Below are 8744 nucleotides of genomic sequence, written 5' to 3'. Positions count from 1 at the left end.
AGGACAGGGGACGAATCACAGACTTTATACGTTGACTGAAGATATACAAAGACTGAGAACCCTGGGTTATTTTTCGTAACAGTTTGTCGGGTCTGGCCGGTTTGGAGGTATTAGCAGATTCCCGTATTATCAACCAAGCAACTGAACACGCCCATAAACGAAGTTCATAAGTATTCATAACCAACAACTATCGCGTGCAAAACATTGATAACATACCGTTGACATGGTGAAATTGCAAAGTTGAGAAAATCCCGTTCAAGACATATGTGTGCCGAAATTATACAACGGAAAAATAAATGTCAATCAAGGACATGAACGTGTATCATTTATATTTACATGAATACATCAAATCTTTTGCGGGCGACAGTATCATCTCTAAGACGCTCAATTCATTTCTTCAAAGTTTTTTACGTAGTATTTTGGAAAAATATTGACATGCTCTATTTTTAGTTCCAACCATTTGAAGAATGTTTCTATAAAGAATTTTTGTTTGCTTTGATGAGCACTTTTAAGATTACGATTTGAAGAAATTCGATATCTCAAGTTTTGAAAATATCCGAAAAATTCTGAAACACTTTTTTCTTTGCTAGAAGCATGTTGAAGATATGTAGAAGAATGAGCCTATTTTATGAGTTTTTCCCAAAATTTGTAAACGATAATTGGGTTTTAATTAAGAAAAATTCCGCAAGTTCTTGAATAAATATAAAAATTAATAATGGAAATGAATCTATCATGAGATTCATTGCAAATTAAGTGGAATGAAGAATAAAATATTTGCGGATTTATTTTAAATTCTGATGAGGTTTTAAAATTGTCTTTCAGTCATACACCTTTTTAGAAATGTGACGAAACAAAAAATTTATTTTATCTTCTGTATAATATTGACTTATCAAACCATATTTTTTCTCTCAATTGTTGAAATGCTAAATATTGATTGTTGTCAATTCGTAGTTCTTTAAAGCGCTAAAAAAAATGGGAATATCTCTTTCTTTCAGAGCAAATTTTGAAATGTTCTGAATGCCATAAATAACATTATTGAAATATCAACGGTTGTTTTTCAATAAGTGGTTTTCAAGGGTAATAATCCGATAACTTTCAAATCGTTAAATCCTGTTACCAACGCAACATTATTCGTAAAGTCAATTTTTATCCTGTCGGCTATACGTACTGCCGTTATCAAAAGATACTCATACTTATAATCTACTGCTATTCCGCATCAAAGGAAGTTGAAGCACGTATAGTTAAACCTTGCACCACTGCACATTTATTTCATTTTAAGAAGTGAGAATTGACTATATAATTGTTACGTTTCCAAAAGGTGGAGTTAAAAATGTTGAAAAGGTTGATCAAAGAGATACTTGATTTGTAGCCACCTACAATGAAGAGAGTACCGAAACCGGTAATCGATGGTAGTATAGCTAGAAGATAACTCGAAAATTTCCTTGCGCGTATTTATAATTGAACATGCAGATAACTTTGTCCCAAACCATAATCATCCTTGTCAATGGAAAATATTTTTTTGGAATATTTAGAGTTCCAAGTGCGCGACATAGATTTTTATTATTATATAGGGGTGTCAGCCTAAAACTCGAATTGAATTATGAATTCATTTGTTTATTTATTTATTTATAAATTTATATATTTTACGGGATAAAATTCATTTTTACATAGAAAATACAGATTGGCGTTGATAGGCAAGCCAGTATCTACTTGTATGAAGAAGTAAAGTATCAATTCTGAATTGTTTTTTATTTCTTGATTCATAAAATTAGATTTGTGATTATTTTTTTGTACTCCAAGAAATTGAAGTGGGAATTATTTTTTATTTCTTAATTCGAAAAATTATACTGGGAATTTGTTTTCACTCTCGTGATTCGAAACGATGAATAAAGAATCAGTTCTTTATTTCGATAATTGGAATAATTTGCTTAAGAATTAATTCATCTTCTTCAATGAGCAAATTCGTATTATTGCAATTACTTTCAATTTCTCAATTCAAAAAATCGAATTGAGAATTTTTGTGACAAATTTAATTTTAGTAGCGTAATTAAAAATGAGTGCTGTCAATTGTGATTTTTAGTTTGAAACTAAAATATGCCCGACACTGCTACATTGTATTACATAATTGTGTGAAAAATGTGCATGCGGCGGGTTGCAAGCCGGTGTGTTTACCGGTCCAAGGATAGTGAGGGGGGTGAGGTTGCGATCGAGCCTCTGTGCTGCTGGGCGTCCTAAGAAAATGAGACTCGCGTAAATACTACGCAAAGGACGTCGCTTTACGATGTGTTTATCTCGTTCATTTTTGATTACGAAAAGTCCCATAAGACTATGAGTCTTTGCATATCTTCAGTCAACGCCGTAAGTGGTCGGAGAAGTGATACTTCGCCTGACGTCGCACGTTTCGGCAATCTTGTAAACATTAGATCGCGTTGCGCGTAGCTTGCGTGGTGTTTACACCCGGCCGTGAGACCATAGATATATAAAATAGAGCGTAAGCAACGGTGTGAGCGTCCCGTGAACGGATTTGAATCGGTTCTCTAAAGGATAGAAGATAATAATTCTCCCCCCCTCTCTGTCGCTCTTCCGTTATCGTCGTGCGCGGGATGGGGAACGGGAGAGGAAAAACAGCTAGGTGGCGGGTGCAGCTACCCCCACTCCACGGGAAGATCAGGAGAGAGGGCGGGAGCGCCGAGCAGAATCAGTCGTCTCCGAGCAATCGAACTGAGATCACCCGTCCTCGGTATCGGTTCAACATTCCGACCGGTGATTCAAGTTGGGTCACGTCATTCCATTAGTGCATTTACAACATACTCGTCTGTGAACAATACACGAGGAGCCGTGTGTAACCTAACAAAAAACCGAGTTACTAAAGTAAAAACATCCTGCGAACGTTGAAGGTGAATTTTGTCTCCCGAGTTTTCATTGTTTGTTGTGTAACTTCAGATTTCAGTGATGTGTGTTTTGTCTCTGGGCGTCGTGTGTCCATTTTAATATTTTTATGGCTTATTTTCGGCAAATGCGCTATTGCATTGTTAGCAAGATTATTCACTCGGTTCAAACAGACAGCTGTAGCACAAAACGTGAGTGTAGAATCCGAGTGTTATTGCGGTGCGGACTTTTGAACTATAAGAGACTAGTGAAGATGTGAATGATGTGAAAAGTGCGTCGCTTCACCGATAAACCTGAGATGCTGCAACTACTGCATGTGAAAGTGTGGAACAGCCCAGAGTCGAGGTAACAATACTTATTTTAATTATTGATTGATAGTTCACGGTGGTCATTTAAAGCCGAACGAATTCGTAAATATGAAACAAGACATCAGTAATAATTAATTTGAAAACTGAGAAGCCAATTTCCTAAATTAATTCAAGTGTCGTGTTTTGTTTTTTACAGATTTAAGCAGAGACTTCCGAGTAACTTTTCCATTTCTCGGCAACGTTGGTGAGTTTGCATGTGTTAGGTTACGGGTATTTCCCTGGGATTCCTTTGTCACGTGGCGTGGCGGTAACAATTGTTACACAAATCTTCGATTTCTTAGCTGCATGGATAGGCTCATTCACGATCGCAACGTGCTTGACTTTCAGTCGAATAATTGTTTATTCGCAATTTATTTTACTGTAGCTTACTTCAAGGTAGTAATTTTACACGTTGCTAAAAGTGGAATGAGCATCGCGACAGGTAACCATCGCTTACTCGGCACTCGCGAGATCGAATTGTACTTCGTAACTGATGTAATAATCTACGTTTGAATTTACCGATGATGCCGTTTAAGTGGTGGGTTCACCTGAGGTTTCAAAAGTATTCAATTATCCACATTATTGTTAAATTGATAAAATTCCAAAGTCTGGCATAACGTAACGTAATCAATTTGCATCTTATATATCATTTTCAATCTTTTAACAGCCAACAAGTATTGATCAACTGCAGGCTTAGCTCGCTTAGAAAAATGCTAATTAGCATTCAGGATGTTTTAATCAATTTTACCAAAGGTTAATGTACCGATAGTCTGCCAACATTTACTAAAATAACAAATGCAATATTAGAGTTAGCGGGATACAACCGCGATATTGTATTCTGAGAAGGCAGACTACGATACAAAAACATTTTGCTCCCAACAGGTAACCAACGAAAATGTAAGTCAGTGACCACGGCGCAAATGATGAAGAATGATGTGTGTTGGAAAAAATGGAGAATCGTTTAGGTCGAATATAGGTAACCCGGTAGGTAGGTGGACGTTTTGGGATCCGTCGCGGGGCTTATGCATGAGTGTGTGAATCTCTCTTTTCCGTTGGGTGGCTTCGTTGGGAAACTGGAGAGGGTAGGAAGGTCGCGACGTACCGTGATGTTACTAACTTTTGTAATCCACAGCGTCAAACGATCACAGACATTTTTTTCCCAAAAGACTCCACATTCGAGTCTGTCGACCATTTGTAAACATTTGAGTATTAACGAGACTAAGTTTCCCATTTCTTGTCACTTTGCAACGATTTTTCAATCGTTATGCAATTCGATTATTTAGTCATTACCGATCGTTATTCCATTCAATTGATCTCTGTGATCGTCTGAATGGGCGAAACGCATCTCTGGACCATCTATCGCGTTCCGTGGTACGCTAGATGGGGAGAGATGCTGAGCTCGAAGACTTCGCGTCGAAGAGGATCGCCGACCGTCACGCCACACAATAATGCATGCCCTCCAACCTCCCTCCCAGTTTCAATTTGATTTGTAATCTGAGAACAACAATCCGCATAGCAATGTATCTGATATCTAAAAGATGCAGATGCGGATTGGGTTTCTACAGAATTTTTGGGACAAGTCCCAGAAAATACAAATTTTTTGACAGTTTAATCTGTCGCGCCTTATTGCGCGTAGATTAATCACGAGAATTGAACGCAGCTTCATGCGCGTAAATTAAGAACGAGAATTCGACGCAGCTTCATGCGCTTATATTAATAACAAGAATTTGACGCAGCTTCATGCGCGTAAATTAATAACTCAAATTGGACACGTTTTTTTGCACGTCGATTTTGCAAACAGTATATAAAAAGTTGCGCACTCTCGACGTGCTGATTTTTCAGTTCTTCAGGCAACTTTTTAACGAATAATAAGATTTTCAAGTTCAACGACGCCTTTTGCGCGTGGACTTGATACCTTTCAGTTATGAGAGAAACCGCGGCATTTGAAATCCGGCGCTCAACGCGTAGGAACAAAAATCTCGGTAGTGTATACTGATAGTGAAAAATCGTAGCATAAATATTTATGAAATATATCTGAAACGTACGGAAATACTCGTTCAACTGATCGTATTATTTTCTGTTTCAGGGCAACAAAACCGATTTCTTAACAAATGCACTGAGACCCATAAAATGTTTCCAAAAAGATATTCACTTTAATAACTCGAAGCAGAAAAGCATGTTGATTCAAAAAATTTAGAATGTTTTGTATTCGTCGATACAATTGATAAACGACGCAATGAATGTTAAAGCGAATATCATGTTGGTTCCTACCCATTTTTTGTCAGTGTATGAACTTATGTGACGGAGCTAACCATAACTTCGTCTGTTTCAGCTAATAAAACCTCTTGCCTGTTTCAGCTAAACAGATTATATGTTTGTTTCAACCAATTATTTTGCCTCGTTTTTCGTTAACTATATTTTTCACTTACCTAAGCTCAGTATATTTTTGTCTGTATTGACATATGTCACTAATTGTATTTTTATCTTTTCCAGGTAACTGAGTTCAGTTGACTGTATTGAAAAATTAACGTTTCATTCTTGAGGCTTAGGTCTGGTTTAGGTCTGGTTCAGGGTCAGTCATCTGTTTTCATCGATACACAGATTTAGCAATGTGGTTCAGAATCATCATGATCACAAAATGTAGTAAAATTTATTCAGCTGTATTTTTTTTATATTGGTTTAACGGTCTTTTATTGCGATCGTTGTAGTGTAAGAGTTTTTTTTATCGAATCGCTCATAGGTCATGTTTGGCTTGTATTCCACTGTAGAATTATACAGCTCTGTCGTATTTTGGTCGTTGTGCTTATTTTACTTCGATTTGTTTCCATTTCTTCAAAGATTCCTACATCGTCTTCCGATAGGTAAATGCCAACGTCTTACAGCGATTCGTATTTTCGATATTGGTCTAGTTGTGGATTGTTTTGCGTATTTACCAGGTTCTCCATTCTAGTGATTATCTGATACCTCATACGGAAAAAACCCTTGCGCTAACATTCAAAGTCAACTGGCGTTCGCATATAAGATAAAAACAATCACCCTTCATCCATAATCAAAATAATTATCTTTCATCCATAATTAAAGCAGTCATCTTTCATCGATAATAAATAGTCAGCGGGTTATATGAACTGAAAAATTTCGTACAAACTGCGAATTTCCGCGGGTACAAATTGATTGGGAAACAATTTAGCATAATTAAGATGTGAAAAAAACTCATTTGCAATGTTTCGAAGAACGTAAGATCGATCTTGCAAGTATTCTTCGTGTAGTAGGCCTACTGGGGATACCACGTAATAAAAAAAAAACGCGCCGGGTGCTCTACCGCCTGCGGTGGTGTGGAAACGAGTGAACTTATTTTCACTGGTCAAATACTAACATATTGTAGTTTTTCCAATGACAATTTTATCCGTTGCTCATTGTCAATAAAACTCATGCTGTGATAATGTGTAACGCATGTGGATTCATAATAGTTTCGGTTTTCTCTAGTTTAGTCAGTGAATTCCACGTAAATACATTTTTCTTTTAGATGAATTTCGTTACTTAATTAAAGTCAACAAAGTGCACATACCTTTGGCAATTTAGAGTGGCAATTCCAACATCTTTCTCCCCCGTTTGACCTTTCGCAATCGACACAGTAAAATCGTCGAATTGTAAAATTCCAAAGTTTCACTCGCTACTTATTGAAGAACTCGATTTTTCGGAGATATTAGTTGAATTTCAATTGTTTATTCGGCACAAAATTCCCAGTATTTTTTTCTGGAACTGTTTTTATTATAAGAATTTGTAAGAAACCACGGAAATCCAGCGTCAGTCAAGAATTTAGTTTTATGTGTCAGCTGCATCTTCTTTCGGAATGATGATATGAGCGTTGACTGAAGATACATATTATCATCTTCAGTTAAAGGTGCGAGTTCAATATTAAACATAATATATGGACAGAAATTATCTCAAGTACTTATAGGAACTACTATATATCTTCATCATTTGATTAACTTCTTCGACTGTCTCCCATCCTTTGCATCGAGAAAAGATTTCTAACTCTGTTAATAGTAAACCAGGTGCATGTATTCAGATAACATTATTATTGTCCAATCAATGGAGATAGATTCACTTTGCTGAATTTGGCTCAAACAAATTTTCGTAGTTGAAAAATACATGGCATCCATACGGGGTTATTTGAAAATTTCAGTCTGTTCCCATTCGTTATTCCATAGGCATGATAATATTCGATTCTGCATTATCTGGGCAAAGGCGGTGAGCTAGGGTAACATCAGTTCTGTCGACTTTACGTACCTACGGCTTGCCGGATTAAGTTGCGCGTGCAAGGTAGGACGCAGAGGGTGCCGCTTAACGATAAAATTATCTCGTCCATATTCGTTTGCGAAAGGTGCCATAATTCAGTGAACGCCTTATATAAAGCATGCATGAAAACTGATACTTCCGAAAAACAGCCATTGAAATATGTGTTATTAGTTATAGTCGAGGAAATAAAGCAATGGACTGTCGATTTTTTGAGCAGTAAGACGGATTTTAATGCGGTTTTTTGCATTCGCTTCGTAAGAGCGCCTACAAACTTTGTGAACTAAATTGATTAATTAATTTTTTGAAAATGCATTATGGCATTAATAATATGCATTTTGCAAGTGCACTTCCAAGAGACACTAAATAAAAAATTTGCTACTCGGGGGTTTTTGGGGTCGCTGAACACGAATATCGCCACGGCAACCGTCTCCGAGGTACCTGGTGCCCAGGGTGGACAGTATCAACGTCTTCTCCTAGAGTTTTGGCGAAAATTGTGATCGAATTTGTGATTGAATTAAGAACAATGTTCTTTAATTGAGGTAAAAATGATAATACTCAAGATAATTCCAGAAAAAGACGTTGAAACGTTCACCCTGGGCACCACGTACCTCGGAGACGGTTGCCGTATCGATCTTCGTATTCAGTGACCCCAAAAACCCCCGAGCAACGAGTTTCGACAAATTCGATCACAATTTTCGCCAAAACTCTAGGAGAAGACGTTGATACTGTCCACCCTGGGCACCAGGCACCTCGGAGACGGTTGCCGTGGCGATATTCGTGTTTAGCGACCCCAAAAACCCCCGAGTAGCAAATTTTTTATTTAGTGTCTCTTGGTAGTGCACTTGCAAAATGCATATTATTAATGCCATAATGCATTTTCAAAAAATTAATTAATCAATTTAGTTCACAAAGTTTGTAGGCGCTCTTACGAATCGAATGCAAAAAACCGCATTAAAATCCGTCTTACTGCTCAAAAAATCGACAGTTGGGCCGTTTTTAGTGCTTTATTTCCTCGACTATTAGTGTTGAATGGTGTCGAGTAGTTTGCATACAATAAGGCATATTGTAGTGTTATTCGTATTGCATACAGTCAGGCGAACGTATTTTTATCGATTCTTTGATCTGTGACGATTTCATGAATTTTCAATTTTTTTCATCAACCAAAAATGCGTAGTATTCACCGAGAATTAATGTATTCGATAAAAAATG

This window comes from Neodiprion virginianus, chromosome 3 (assembly GCF_021901495.1).
Source record: "Neodiprion virginianus isolate iyNeoVirg1 chromosome 3, iyNeoVirg1.1, whole genome shotgun sequence".
Taxonomy (NCBI): Eukaryota; Metazoa; Arthropoda; class Insecta; order Hymenoptera; family Diprionidae; genus Neodiprion; species Neodiprion virginianus.
This window is presented reverse-complemented; position numbering follows the sequence as displayed.